The 13,834-nt window shown below is 56.3% G+C and overlaps 1 protein-coding gene across 2 annotated transcripts in view; it reads left to right on the top strand.

The window, feature by feature from the left end:
• The first annotated feature begins 2,849 nt into the window (after nucleotides 1–2,849).
• Nucleotides 2,850–13,834, top strand: part of CERS4 (ceramide synthase 4) — a 31,064-nt gene continuing 20,079 nt past the window's right edge. The window contains exon 1 of one of the 2 annotated variants that reach the window (XM_059063051.2): nucleotides 2,850–3,146. The gene's annotated coding sequence lies outside the window, so the exon portion shown is untranslated. The remainder of the gene's footprint in view (nucleotides 3,147–13,834) is intronic. The other variant, XM_067032897.1, reaches the window with a different exon arrangement.

Genomic DNA, 13,834 nt, shown 5'->3' with positions numbered 1-13,834 from the left:
GAGGGGGTCTGACAGTGCAAGTAGGTCTCTGCATGGGAGGTTGGGGCTCTGTCTGAGCCGCCTGTTGCTACAGTAACAAATCATCACAGCATGGTGGCTTAAAACAATACACATTTTACCTGACAGTTCTGGAGGTCAGAACAAAAATGGGTCTCACTGGGCTAAAATCAAGGTGTCGGCAGGGCTGGATTCCTTCTGGAAGCTCTTGGTGAGAATCTGTTTCCTGGCCTTTTCCAGTTTCTAGAGGCTACCGGCATCCATTGGCTCGTGGCCCCATCATCCATGTTCAAACTCAACAGTACAGCCTCTTCCAATCTCTCTTTCTCTGACTCTCCTCCCTCTCTCTTATAAAGACCCTTGTGGGCTCCCCTGGTGGCGCAGCGGTTGAGAGTCCGCCTGCCGATGCGGGGGACGCGGGTTCGTGCCCGGGTCCGGGAAGATCCCACATGCCGCGGAGCGGCTGGGCCCGTGAGCCATGGCCGCTGCGCCTGCGCGTCCGGAGTGGCTGGGCCCGTGCGCCGTGGCCGCTGCGCCTGCGCGTCCGGAGCCTGTGCTCCGCAACGGGAGAGGCCACAGCGGTGAGAGGCCCGCGTACCGCAAAAAAAAAAAAAGACCCTTGTGATGACATTGGATAATCCCCCCATCTCCAGATCCTTAACTTAATCACACATGCAAAGTGCCTTTTGCCTTGTAAGGTCACATATTCACAGGTTCCAGGGGTTAGGATGTGTGGGCATCATTATTCCACCTAGCACAGGACCCATCGTCCAAGGTCCAGGGTCCAGCCTCCAGTCCTGGCCAGGATAGCCCCGGGGTCTGGAAAAGGCCAATGTGCTTGGGACCAGCCATCTGACTACGGGGTGCAGAACGGACAAAGAAGCCCTCAGCTTATTACCTGGATCAGGGCTTATCAGCCTCCCCAGCCCTACTTTCCTGTCCCACACTCCAGCACAGAGGGTATGAAGGTGTGGAGGGGAGGAGGAGGCAAGGGGCTCCCCCCGCCTCCCTAGGGTCCTCCTTCCCACCACCCAGACGCCCTACATTGGACTCACCAGCTTAGAAATGGCTCCATCTCCCCACTCCCCCACAACCAGGCCCTGGCTCTTCTGATTCCCACAAACCCCAGCGATTTTACCATTAAATCCCTCCAGAGTTCCTCCTTTCACTCCTGTCTGCAACTCCCAGACCAGAACCGAGCCACTCCTGCTGCCGTCTCATTTTAAATCTGATTGGGCCTCTCCCCAGAGAACCCTGGAGGGCCTTCAGTGATTGGTCCTGCCCTACTGTCCTGCCGTCACTCACCGTTGGACCCTAACTCAGCTAAATCCCCCACCCACTCATATCTCAGGTTACAGATGTCATCTCCTCCTGGAAGCCTGCCCTGAACACTCCATGCTCACAGATGGAGTGGGCTGGGGGGTGTGGCCGGAGGGCATGGAGTAGCCGAGAAGCAGCCCATCTGCAGAAGGGTCAGCCTGCATCTCTTCCTGCTAGGCTGAGCCCTTCCTCCAGCCTCCCCACCTTTGCCCGTGCAGTACCTCCCACCTGAAATCTCTCCCTGACCCCGGCCCACCCAAATCCTCTCTTGAGGGCCTCCCCTCCACATCTCCAGGAATCTCCTGCTTCTCCTCTGGGGTCTGGAGCACCCCATTCCACCACGTCTCTGGTGTCACTATTAATCCAAATGGCTGCCATGTTCCGAGCACCCCCAGGTGCAAGGCGCCATATACCACAGTCTTAGTCACAACGCTGAGAAAAGACGCTTTACCATTTGCCTTTTCCCTATGTGCAAAGGAGCTCTTGGAGGGCTGGGAAGAAAATAAAAGGGTGAATGCGGACAGAGGGGTTCTGAGGGCCAGGCTGAGAGCTGAGGGAGAAGGACGCATACATTTGAAAAGAGAAAAGAATAGCCCAGCAGAGGGAACAGCAAGTGCAAACACTGGGAAACTAGATCAAGGCGGACAGCTTCATCCGCACGTGCAGCAGAGGTCTCTGCTGCCCTCCCCCTTTCTATGTGTGGAAATCAAATCTCAGAGATGTGAAGCAACTTGCCTAGCCAAAAAAAGCCCGAGCTTCCCACACCTTGCCCTGGGTCTGGCTTCAGGGAGAGACGTTGTCCAAAGGTGAAGCCACTTGCCCAGACGACGTGGCGACAGCTGGACCACGAGTCCCTTAGGCGCTGCTCAGGTGCTCACAGACCCCCTCTGCCTGATGCGGGATTGTCCTGCATTCATGGCTCGCCCATGAATGCGCTGTGCGCTGGAATCACCTTCTGTTCCTCCCGACCAGAGGGAGCCTGGGGCTTCGCCACCCCCAACTCCGGCCTATCTCCCAGCCTTACCTTCCCAGCTCTGCAGCCTGAGCCCTGCCCCCCCCCCCGCCACCGAACCGCAGCCTTTGCCCAGCTGCCCTCCACGCCTCCCAACTCCCATGGTGGTTCCTTGGGTTCCCAACTCTGAGGGTGGACCCATGAACCACGAATTGGACCAGCTTGACCTGAAAGCTGGGACAGGTCCCCAGACTTGGGGCACCGGGGGTGGCCTCTGAGGCCTGGGGCTGAGTCCGGGCCTCCGCCACAACGCCCAGCGGTGCGCTCGGGCGGATCAGGGCGTCCGTGGTGTGTTGGCAGATGAGCGGATGGATCAGAGCCGCGCCAGAAGAGGGGACCCGGGAGGGGGCTGGGGAGGACCTTTAGTGAACGAAAGAGAAACCGGGGCTGACTGAGCGCTCAGCGGATGGTGCCAGGTTCAAAGGCGAGAGATAAAGCACAGGCAAGAAACCTGCGGCTGGATTCCTCCAAGGCACGCCGGGGGTGGGGCGGGCCTGGAGGCGGGGCCCTGTGGCGCAGGGAGGGGGTCCAGGAAGCGTCCTAGTCGCACGGAAGGGGCTGAGCTCCGCTAGGACCCCGCGCCCCGCTGCGCTCAACCGGTCCCCGCCCCGGCCCCGCCCTCCAGGCCCCGCCTTCGATCCCGCCCCGCGCTCCCCTAAAGCCTGCTTCCCCGCCCCCGGCCGAGGCGGTTCCCGGAGCAGAGTCCGGCTGCGTCGCGCGGGCAATAGGCGTCTCCCTCTCCTCTGCATCTGCGCCAGGCGCGCTGTCTCCCATCCCGCCGTCGGCCCCCGGTGCGCCCGGCCGCCTGAGCCCCCAGGTAAGCTAATCCCCCGTGCCCGAACGCGGACCGGAACGCCGCTCTCGCGTAGAGCTCCGGCCCCGCCTCCAAGGCCGTGGCGCCCGCGGCGGCCCCCAGACGCATGCAGTCCCCCATCAACCGGGACGGCCTCTCGGGGCTTCCCATCTGGTCCCAGGCCCGGGCCGCCTCCCCTATAGAGCCCAGCTCCCCCGAGGGCCCAGGCGCCGCGAGCGCCCGAGGACGCGGCTGCGTAACGGGCGGGCCGGAGTGGGGACGAGCCTAGCACTGTGACGCGGGGGAATCCGGATGTGTGAACGCGAGGAGCGCGACTGGGGGTGTCGGTCCGTCACCAGAGAATCCATACCTACGGGGTGCCACCGACGTGCTAGGTCTGGGGATACAGCCGAGGCCCTGGCCGCGGAGCCCGCAGCCCGGCCGCGTAGACGGCTGGGACCCACGGAAACAGACACACACAGATCATTCCAACCATGCTAAGTGCGGGGAAGGCAACACATCTGGGAGATGGGTTAGGGTCAGGGAGGCATTCTCGGAGGAGGTGTCATCCGGGCATGAGGGGACCAGCCAGCGAGGGGGTTTTAGGCCCAGAAAACAGCAAAAGATTCTGAGACAGGGCCCAGACTGGTGTGTTTGCGGAGCGGAAAAAAGAGGCCAGCGTGGCTGAAGTGCAGTGAGCGGGGTATCCGAGGTGAGAAGAGGTTGGCCCCCGGGCCACGAAGATAACGAGGAGGATGTGGATTCTGTTCCCAAGTCTGTGGGGACTACGTAGGCTTAGAACAAAGTGAGTGATTGGGTCCACTTGTGTCTTAAGACCCAGCAGCTGCTATGGCCAAAAGAGACCGGAGGAGACCCTGGAGGAGGCTGCTGGTTTGGACCCGACAGGAAGGGGGGGATGGAAAGTGGGTGAATTTGGGTTCTTTTTGTCAGAAGAACATTGCCTGCATTCCCTGCCTGCTCAGAAGTGGGGCAGGAAGGAAAGTGCTTGGAAGAGATTTCTGGCACCTGCAGCTGGGAGTGTGGAAGGATAGGAAAACTGAGGGAGAAACAGATCTGAGGGTGTGAAGCTGTTGTGGCTGAGTCCGATTTCCAAAACCTGTGAGATACCACCTGAAGGGGAAGGTGCCTGCGGACCTGACTCTGAACCCAGGCCAAGTCCAACATGACTGAGTGCAAGGGGGCAACCCGGATCTGTTGTATGGGGCCACCTGAAATAGAAATTCTGGAGGGTAAGGTTGTCTTTGAAGCCCCCCTCCCCCCAAGTCCCTAGCCTCAACTCAGCCCCCTTCCAGAAGGAGCTGCTGTGAATAAACTTGGCAGTGGTGGGAGTGCCCAGAGCCTCACTCAGTGCAGCTGGGTCGCTGCAGGGAGGAGGCAGCTGGGACCTTCCTTGCCTGCCCTCCCAGCTCACCTACTCCCAGCTGGGAGCCTTGGTCATTGAATTGGCCTTGGGGCCCCAGAGAAAGTTTTCTGGACTTCAGTTTGCCCATCTATAAAATGGGTCAATAGCACCGGTATCTGGGAGTGTTGTTCTGATCAATGGAAGTCTCGGCTGTGAAATAGGAAAGGGCTTGGCCAGTCCCAGGGGCAGCCTTACGCCTCGGGGGATGGAGAAGGGCTGCAGCACTGGTGGGAGTTCTGGGCCCGGTGAGCCTCCATTTCCTGCTCTGAGAAATGGGAGGAAGGCATAAGGGCGTCCACCTCCAGAACCCACAGTCTGCAGACTGAGTGAGTTAGGCGTGTAAAGTGTTCAGTTGGCCCAGCGCCTGGCATAAAGTGGTCACTGGGCACAGGAGCCTCTGGGATGAGTGTAGTTGGCCGTGGGGAGCTGGCTAGGGCTCACTCCTCCCAGCACCCCTGGGACCCCCGTGGGAAAGCAGGCACCAGGGGGCACACTCCTCTCTTACCTGGGTGCCACGGGCTTTCCCCTTTCCGGCTGTCTGGAAGCTGCCTCTGACCTTCTCCTGCCAGTTTGAATGTAGTACTCTCAAGCTAGTGACTTCACCTCCTTTTTCAATTTCTTTACCTATAACATGGGAATAATAGCAGTCATCACCTGAGAGGTGTCCGGCTGGTAATAAGCACCTGGGAAAGCAGAGGGGATGCCCGGGTGGAAGCAGGGGGAGGCCAGAGAAGTGACCTGATTCAGCCTCTGGAAGGGTGGGGGAAGCCTTCTTGTAGGAGGTGACCATCTGCCAGGTTACTAAGGATTTTTAAGAGTTCATGGGCAGAGAGACCAGTGAACAGAGATGTGGAGGGGAAGCGCCACAGCATACATGGGAGGAGCTGCAGGCAGGAGCCAGGAAATCAGCATGGGAGTGACGGCACTGGTCCAGACGCTGATGAGGCTGGACCAGGTGGAGGTGTGGAAGAGAGAAGTGGGTGGGTCCTGGACAGACTTGAAGTTGAGGATGGGGTGGGGATGGAGTAGCCACTGATGGGGCAGCAGGTTCAGGCACAAGTCAGCCGTCGATTTCCCAGCATCTGGAAATTGTGATGTCACTAGACACCCAGGTGGAGACCAGGTGGGGGGGGTGCGCCTAGAGCTTGGGAGACATCCCCACCCTGGTGGGATGGATTGGAGAGAGGGTGGAAGGAAAGAAACCAGGAGTGGGTGGCAAACCAGAAGCCAAGGGAGCAAGGGCTTCAAAGTGGAAGGTGAGGTCAGTCTTAGCCATGTCTCTGAATCCCCTGCTTGAATAATTTCTCCCCATGGCAGGGGTCTTACTCCCTTATTTGGTTCCCATTCCTTCCCCAATGCCCAAGCCATTCAGACTGGGCTTCTTTTTGCTATCCTTGAATCGGCCCCTTAGACCCAGCCTGGCTCTGACCAGATAGACATAGAGGAGGCCTTTCTCCTCCGTCAATCTGGCCTTTGTACCCTTGTTAATATGATCCTGTCACACCAGTTCTCCACGCTGAGCCAGCAGGATCTCACTTCTCTCCCCACTTCCTCCTAGGCTCCCCAAACCATATTTTGCTTCAGGGCCCCATGACTGTATCTGAGGAGGGGTCAGGCCCCTACCAGCGACCGCCTGAGGATCCCCCCACTACCCTGTGCTTGGCCCCAGCTCCCTCCCACCCTGTCATTGATTCATTCAGCACGTACTTCTGAAGCACCTGTGGTGGGAGGCACTGGGGACTAGCAGTGAACAAAATGAAGCTTCCCTGCCGCCGCCCCCCCCCACCACCTCATGGATGGAGCCGACCTTCTGGGAGGGGGGCAGCCGGGAGAGGGAAGAAACCTGAAGGATGAGAAGGAGCCAGCCAGGTGGACATCTGGAGGAAGAGCATTTCAGGCAGAGGGACTAGCATGTGCAAAGGTCCTGAGGCACGACCCGGCCTGGCATGTTGGAGGAATAGCCGAGGGGCCACTGTGGCTGGAGCAGAGTGAGCCAGGGGGAGAGTGGGGAGAGGGGCAGATGAAGAGACTGAGGGTCCTCAGGACCCCTCAATCCAACAGTTGCAGAACCTGGTTGGGCCCTTGCTTGAGGGGTGCAAGGTTGTTGGGCCCCGCTGCTGCGCAGTTTGCAGTGGTGTTGCTTTGGTGTGTTGTCCCCTGTGTGGAGTGGTCAGTGCACCCTGCAGGTGGAGGAGGCTGGCAGGAGGAAGGAAGAGAAGGCCAGCACTTTTGTGGTGGGCAAAGCTTCTCGCCTTCCTCCTGCACGTGGTGGGGGGCTCAGCTGACCCGGGAGGCTCCCTGGAGGGGCTGGAGGGAATGGAAGGAAGTAGCCAGGGAGAGGGTGCTGATGGAGACAGAGAAGGGGGCCAGGGAGAAGGAGGAGGAGGAGGAGCAGAGCCCAGAGCTGGGTGTTGGGGCAGGATGTTCTCAGGGAGGTGACCGGAGATGGTAGGCAGGGACCTGGCTGGGCCTTGAAGATGAGCAGCAAAAACCAGAGCAGGTGTGTTTTGAGGATGGCCCCTCCACCAGCCTGCTGTCACTCCCTTTCCAGACGTAGGAGAGAAGATTCAGCATCCCTCCCCATCCCACCCCTCACCCCCGTGGACAAGGACCTGGTCACCTGGGCCTGCTCACCCTTCCCCCACCCCCACCCATCCAGGTATGCACCAAACCCCTCCAGTTTCAAAGACTTCACAGAGGGAATTCGGACACTTGGGTGCTGGCACCTAGATCAGTGGTTCTGTTGAGCCCAGACACTGTGGCCAGCACCGTTCCCCAACTCCCTCCAAATTGGGGATGGGTGCACCTAAGAGCACCTCCCTTTGGCCCTGGCTCAGCATTTTTTTTTTTTTTTAGGCTGCGGGATCTTAGTTCCCCAACCAGGGATCGAACCCGTGCCCCCTGCTTTGGGAGCGTGGAATCTTAACCACTGGACCACCAGGGAAGTCCTCTTGGCTCAGCTTTGACCGTGATCCTGGCAGGAGTGATGGGGCCACAGCTGGATCAAGGCTAATCTATCAGGAGATGGCAGGGGACAAGGGCTGTGACAGGAGGGGAGAGCAAGCAGGACGAGCTCTGGAAATGTCAGCCTCTGGGTGTCATTTCTCCATCTGAGCTGTTGGCTAGGGCAGGTCTAAATATAAGGTTGTCACCTCCCTGCCCTCACCTCTCTTCACTCCCCTCTCTGTTCCAGCCCCAGGGGCCTCGTTTTCTATGCCTTGAATCAACCAGGCTTGGTCCTGCCTCAGGGCCTTTGCACAGGCTGTTCCCACTTCTTAGAATGCTCTATCCCTGCGGCCTCCTCCCTCATCTCTTTTTTTTAGAAAAATTTTTATTTATTTATTTATTTATTTTTGGCTGCTTGGGTCTTTGTTGCTGCGCGCAGGCTTTCTCTAGTTGCGGCAAGTGGGAGCTACTCTTTGTTGCCATGCGTGGGCTTCTCCTTGTGGTGGCTTCTCTTGTTGTGGAGCACAGGCTCTAAGCACATGGACTTCAGTAGCTGTGGCACATGGGCTCAGTAGTTGTGGCTCGTGGGCTTAGTTGCTCTGTGGCATGTGGGATCTTCCCAGACCAGGGCTCGAACCCATGTCCACTGCATTGGCAGGCAGATTCTTAACCACTGCGCCACCAGGCAAGTCCCTGGGCCGCAGATTTTAAGGCAGTTCTTGGAGGAGGTGTCAGGCTGTCCTCAGGTGTCTGCTCCCTCTAACGTAGTTCTTCTCACTGGCAAAGTAGTGACTCTGAATTCTGAAACGGTCACCTTATCTACATAACCAAATTCACGTGACTCCACACACATGTTGCAGTTTATGGAATAGGATGCATTTATTTGACCTCAGAGCCTGTATGAAGAGCCCAGGGAGCAAACCTGAGTTGTGGGTTCTAGCTTCGGTGAAGTTGACTCTGAGGGTTAAGGATTTTCAGGATCTTTTCCAGGGGTACAGCATGAAAGTCTCGGTGCTTGAGTTGATAAAATTAGGAAGATGCTTGCGGTGACTTCTGCTAGCCAAATAGGCTGCAGGTGCTTGCCTGTTTCAACCTGTTTCAACCTATGACGGCATTCAGCCAGGACTCTGAGATGAACCAACTGAAATTTTGGAATTCGCTGAAAATTCATGCCTTCAGACCTTGGGAAGTCTAAAAACGGACACGAGACAGCTTCCCTGGTGGCACAGTGGTGGCCAGTGCAAGGGGACATGGGTTCGAGCCCTGGTGCGGGAAGATCCCACATGCTGTGGAGCAACTAAGCTGGTGCGCCACAACTACTGAGCCTGCGTGCCACAAAGCCCACGCGGCTAGAGCCCATGCTCCGCAACAAGAGAAGCCACCACAATGAGAAGCCCGCGCACCGCAACAAAGAGCAGCCCCCGCTCGCTGCAACTAGAGAAAGCGAGCAGCAACGAAGATCCAACGCAGCCAAAAATAAATAAATACGTTTATATTAAAAAAAAAAGACATGAGGCATTTGCATACAAGCCTTGCTCATATCTTACCTAGGGATTGGTCACAGAATATTTAGAAACCATCACTGCACCCATGGCTTTCATTCAGAGTAGTTTTTTACAGAGAAACAGAGGCTAGCTGTCTCTCTCTGATTACTGAAATATTCTCTAATCACTCCCCTTTGTAAATGTTACCAGCATTTGTTTTGTATTTTGCCTAGACATTCTCCATTGCCTTACCCATGCTGATTTAACTTGGCTCCTCTGAGGAGGTAATATTTGAGCTTGAGGCCTGAGTTGGAGCTGGTGGTGGATACCCACAGGAAGTGGAATTTGTTGATTGCCTCCCCTCCAGATCCCTCTCTCCACTGGGGAGACAGACACATCCCTGAGCAGTTACAATGCCGAATAACCTAGGCCAAGCAGAGGGACCACAGGCTCTCCGACCCAGCGTGGCAGTCCTGGAAGACTTCCTGGAAGCAGTGACAGGCAAGCTGCTTACTTGAAAGGTTAGGGTAAGGTGAATAGTGATTCAGGTGGAGGAAACAGCCTAGACAAAAGCTATTGCATTGGGAGTTCCCTGCCGGTCAGGTGGTTGGGACTCCACACTTTCAGTCCCGAGGGCCTGGGTTCGATCCCTGGTCGGGCAACTTCGATCCTGCAAGCCAAGCAGCATGGCCAAAAAAAATTGGGCATCTGGGTACTGCATTACAGCGATGTTTCTGAGACATGAACAGACCCTGGGAATCAGGCCGTGGACACTAGGCTGAGAACCCGGGAGTCTGGTGGCTGCAGGAGGTCAGCAGGGTAGAGGGGGCGTGGGCAGGGCCAGATCACAAAGATCTTGGTGATGAGTGCCAGGCACAGAGGGAGGGGTGCCCCCCGTGCGGGCCCCCTCTCCAGGGTGGGGGAGGGACAGGCTTGTAGAGTGAGCCTCTGTGGGGTTGCTGAGAGAGGGATGGATGGGGAAGAGGAAGTGCTTAGTCTCCAGTTACACAAACACCCCTGGTTCTTAAAGGGCCCACGGACAGACTCCCCCTAGGGACCCTTCCCTGCGCGCCACCCCTGATGAGTCATCTCACGGGTGCCCTGCTCAGCTCCCGGCCCTACCTAGGTGGGCAGGCAGGCACTGGGGTGATAACTCCTTCAGTGAAGGCGCTGCTAGCCTGAGGCCACCCGCCAGGAGCAGATCCTCCCAGGCTGGCTTACTCTGAAGTTCACGGTTAGCCTCTGTCCTCTGGGACCCTGACAGGTCTGCAGGCCAGTGTTCAGCTGCATGTCAAGTCAGGGGGTACTGGGGCTCCCGGCTCTTGAGGCCACGCCCTCTCCCCATCCATCCTCACCCCTCTTCCTTCTCAAACGATGCCTTCTCTGAGTCCCCCACGCAGAATTTGCCCAAAAAGAAGATCTTCTGGTCGTGTCCCACCCCTGGGCTGTGTGTCCCCAAATTCCTGCCCAAGCCGGTAGTTCCCAGATCAGGCTGCCCACCCCAACACGCTCCATCCCCACCCCCTGAAGACACCCCTTCCCAGCCTCCCATCACCTCCCAGATGCCAGCCCCTGGACAGAACTTCACTGATCTGAAATCCCAAGGACAGCCCACGTGCTGGGGTTGTTCACAGGAGAATCACCCCCTTTGGGGGACATCGAGGCTCAAGGCTCCCATTACTGCCCCTGTGTCTTTAAGGCTCAAGTGACAGGCACTTGCCAACTTCCCCTTGAACAAGGAGGGCTCAGACCTGGGCTGGCAGGCTCTCTAGAGTTCAGTACCAGCCAGGACTGAATGTCGTCTTATTTTCCTTGTGTTTGTTTTATGGCCACTGTCTGCAGAGGATGCTGGCTTTCTCTTCCTCTCTTTTTTTTTTTCTTTTCCATTATAGTTTATTGCAAGATATTGAATATAGTTTCCTGTGCTATACAGTAGGTCTTTGTTGTTTATCTATATATAATAGTTTGTATCTGCTAAGTTCAAACTCCTAATTTATACCTCCCCCTCCCCCTTCCCCCTTTGGTAACTAAATTTGTTTTCTATGTCTGTGTGTCTGTTTATGTTTTGTAAATAAGTTCATCTGTGTCACTTTTTTTAGATTCCACACATAAGTGATATCATATAATATTTGTCTTTGTCTGACTTACTTCACTTAGTGTGATAATCTAAGGGCCATCCATGTTGCTGCAAATGGCAATGTTTCATTCTTTTTTATGGCTGAGTAATATTCCACTGTATATATGTACGGCATCTTCTTTATCCATTCATCTGTCGATAGACACTTAGGTTGCTTCCATGTCTTGGCTATTGTAAATAGAGCTGCTATGAACATAGGGGTGCATGTATTTTTTTTTTTTTTTTTTTTGCGGTACGCGGGCCTCTCACCGCTGTGGCCTCTCCCGTTGCGGAGCACAGGCTCCGGACGCGCAGGCTCAGCGGCCATGGCTCACGGGCCCAGCCGCTCCGCGGCATGTGGGATCTTCCCGGACCGGGGCACGAACCCTCTTCCCCTGCATCAGGGAAGCCCGCATGTATTATTTTGAATTATAATTTTGTCCAGATATATGCCCAGGAGTGGGATTGCTGGATCATATGGCAACTCTATTTTTAGTTTTTTGAGGAACCTCCCTACCTGTTCTCCATAGTGGCTGCACTAATTCTCATTCCCACCAACAGTGTAGGAGGGTTCCCTTTTCTCCATGCCCTCTCCAACGCTGGCTTTCTCTTTCGGGGAAGGAGATGTGGATGGAGGGAGGCGGCCTGGGCAAAACCCGGAGGCAGAGAGACCAGGCCACGATGATTGAGATGAGAGATGGGGCCTCGTCAGTGGGAACTGAGCAGAGAAGGGACTTGCTTGATTGTTATGGGGGAGATGGACGCAATTGTGGGACCTGGTGAGTAGCTGAGTGCCCAGGGTGACGGGGGGTGGTGAGGAGGGGTTGGGATGGCTCCCAGATTCCTGTCCCCAAAGACTGGGTGCATGGTGGGTGGGATCTTAGCCAAGAAGCATGCTCAGGGCGGAGGCTAACTTGAGTGTGATATATCTGGGCAAAGCATAGCCAGGTGGTGTTGGGTTAGCTGGTTTGGCATCGGGGGGAGAAACCTGGCAACTGCAGGAATCTGGAGAACCAAAGCACAGGCACGGCGATTGTGGCTTCCGGGTGGGTGAGATTTCCCAGGGGGAAAAGCTGGTATGAGAGGGTGCAGGACTGGCATCATTTAGGGCCAAAGGAGAAGAAAAACAGCTGAGTTAGGTTAGGCAGGGTGCCACAGTTGTTAGGAGAGACAGTCAAGGGGGCAGATATACTACTAGGAGGTCAGGAATCCATGGACAGAGAATTGACCGCTGGGATTGGCCTGGGCCAGGGGGCGGTCACCGGTGACCCAGGCAAAGTCCAAAGTAGTGAAGCAGAGATGGGGAGAAGCACAGGCGTAAAGGCAGCAGGTCCTGTTCTCCAAGAATGCATAGGCTGCCGCTGCTGGGCTGAGGTTCCGTGAGCCCGTGTCCATCGGGAACGCTGGGTGGTATTGAGCTGAGTTCACATGCAGCCTGGCCATTTACCAACCGTGTGACCCTGGGATAAGTCAGTTCATCCGTGCCATGGGGACAGTAACTGCATCTCCCTTGGAGTGCAGGGAGGTGGGCGCTTGGGGCAGTTGGCACGGGGCCTTCCTGGAGCTAGCGTCTTTGGCAACACCTGGGGTGGTAGCAGCACCGGTGTTGAGCAGTCGCTGCTGTGGGTGTGAACAAGGCCTGCTGTCCCAGGAAGCCGTTCGGCTTTTGCTCCTACTTCATTCTACCTGAAACCGCCTCCAGGAATGCTGTCATCTGGGGGCAGCAGAGGGGCCCAGCAGCCGGCTGGTGGGAGAAGTAGGGCAGGTGTTAGACCAGTTTGGGCAGAGGTGAGATGCCATCAGAGAACAACCTGGAGCCCACAGTTCCCCCCACCCTGGAAGGTGGGTGGCAGCAGCATCTTGGGGGCTGACCTTGACTGGGAATTAGTTTCATAAATGGTGAGCCGGGAATGGGGGGGCTGCTTGCCAGCCAGAAGTGCCCCCTCTGAGGCCCTATTTCCTCTCATCAACCACCCCTTCATTGGAAACCTTTTCTTTTTTCTTGTACAAATATAGTTTTCTATTCAAAAAGTCACCCTTGGGCTTCCCTGGTGGCACAGTGGTTAAGAATCCTCCTGCCAATGCAGGGGACACGGGTTCGAGCCCCGGTCCGGGAAGATCCCACATGCCGCGGAGCAACTAAGCCCGTGCGCCACAACTACTGGGCCTGCACCCGATAGTCCGCGAGCCACAGCTACTGAGCCCGCGTGCCGCAACCACTGAAGACTGCACGCCTAGAGCCCGTGCTCCGCAACAAGAGAAGCCACCGCAGTGAGAAGCCCGTGCACCGCAACGAAGAGTAGCCCCCGCTCGCCACAACTAGAGAAAGCCCGTGCGCAGCAACGAAGACCCAACGCCAAAAAAAAAAAAGTGCCCTTAATATATGCACACACTGGAATGTTACTCAGCCTTAAAAAGGAAGGAGATTCTGACACCTGCTATACCATGGATGAACCATGAGGCTATGATGCTCGGTGAGATAAAACAGACACAGAAGGGAAATACTGTCTGATTCCACTCATAGGAGGTCCCTAGAGGAGTCAAGTCTGTAGAGACAGAAAGTAGGATGATGGGAGCTAGGGGCTGGGAGAGGGGGAAGCAGGGTTAGTGTTTAATGGGGTCAGAGTTTCAGGTTTGCAAGACGAAGAGAGTTCTGGAGATGGATGGTGGGGATGGTTGCCCAACAATGACTATACCTCATGCCACGGAACTGTACACTTAAAAAAGGTTAGGATGGTAAATT

The sequence above is a fragment of the Kogia breviceps genome, chromosome 4, assembly GCF_026419965.1.
Source record: "Kogia breviceps isolate mKogBre1 chromosome 4, mKogBre1 haplotype 1, whole genome shotgun sequence".
NCBI classification, from domain to species: Eukaryota; Metazoa; Chordata; class Mammalia; order Artiodactyla; family Physeteridae; genus Kogia; species Kogia breviceps.
Note: the sequence above shows the minus strand (reverse complement) of the source record. Positions and strands in the feature narration are given on the sequence as shown.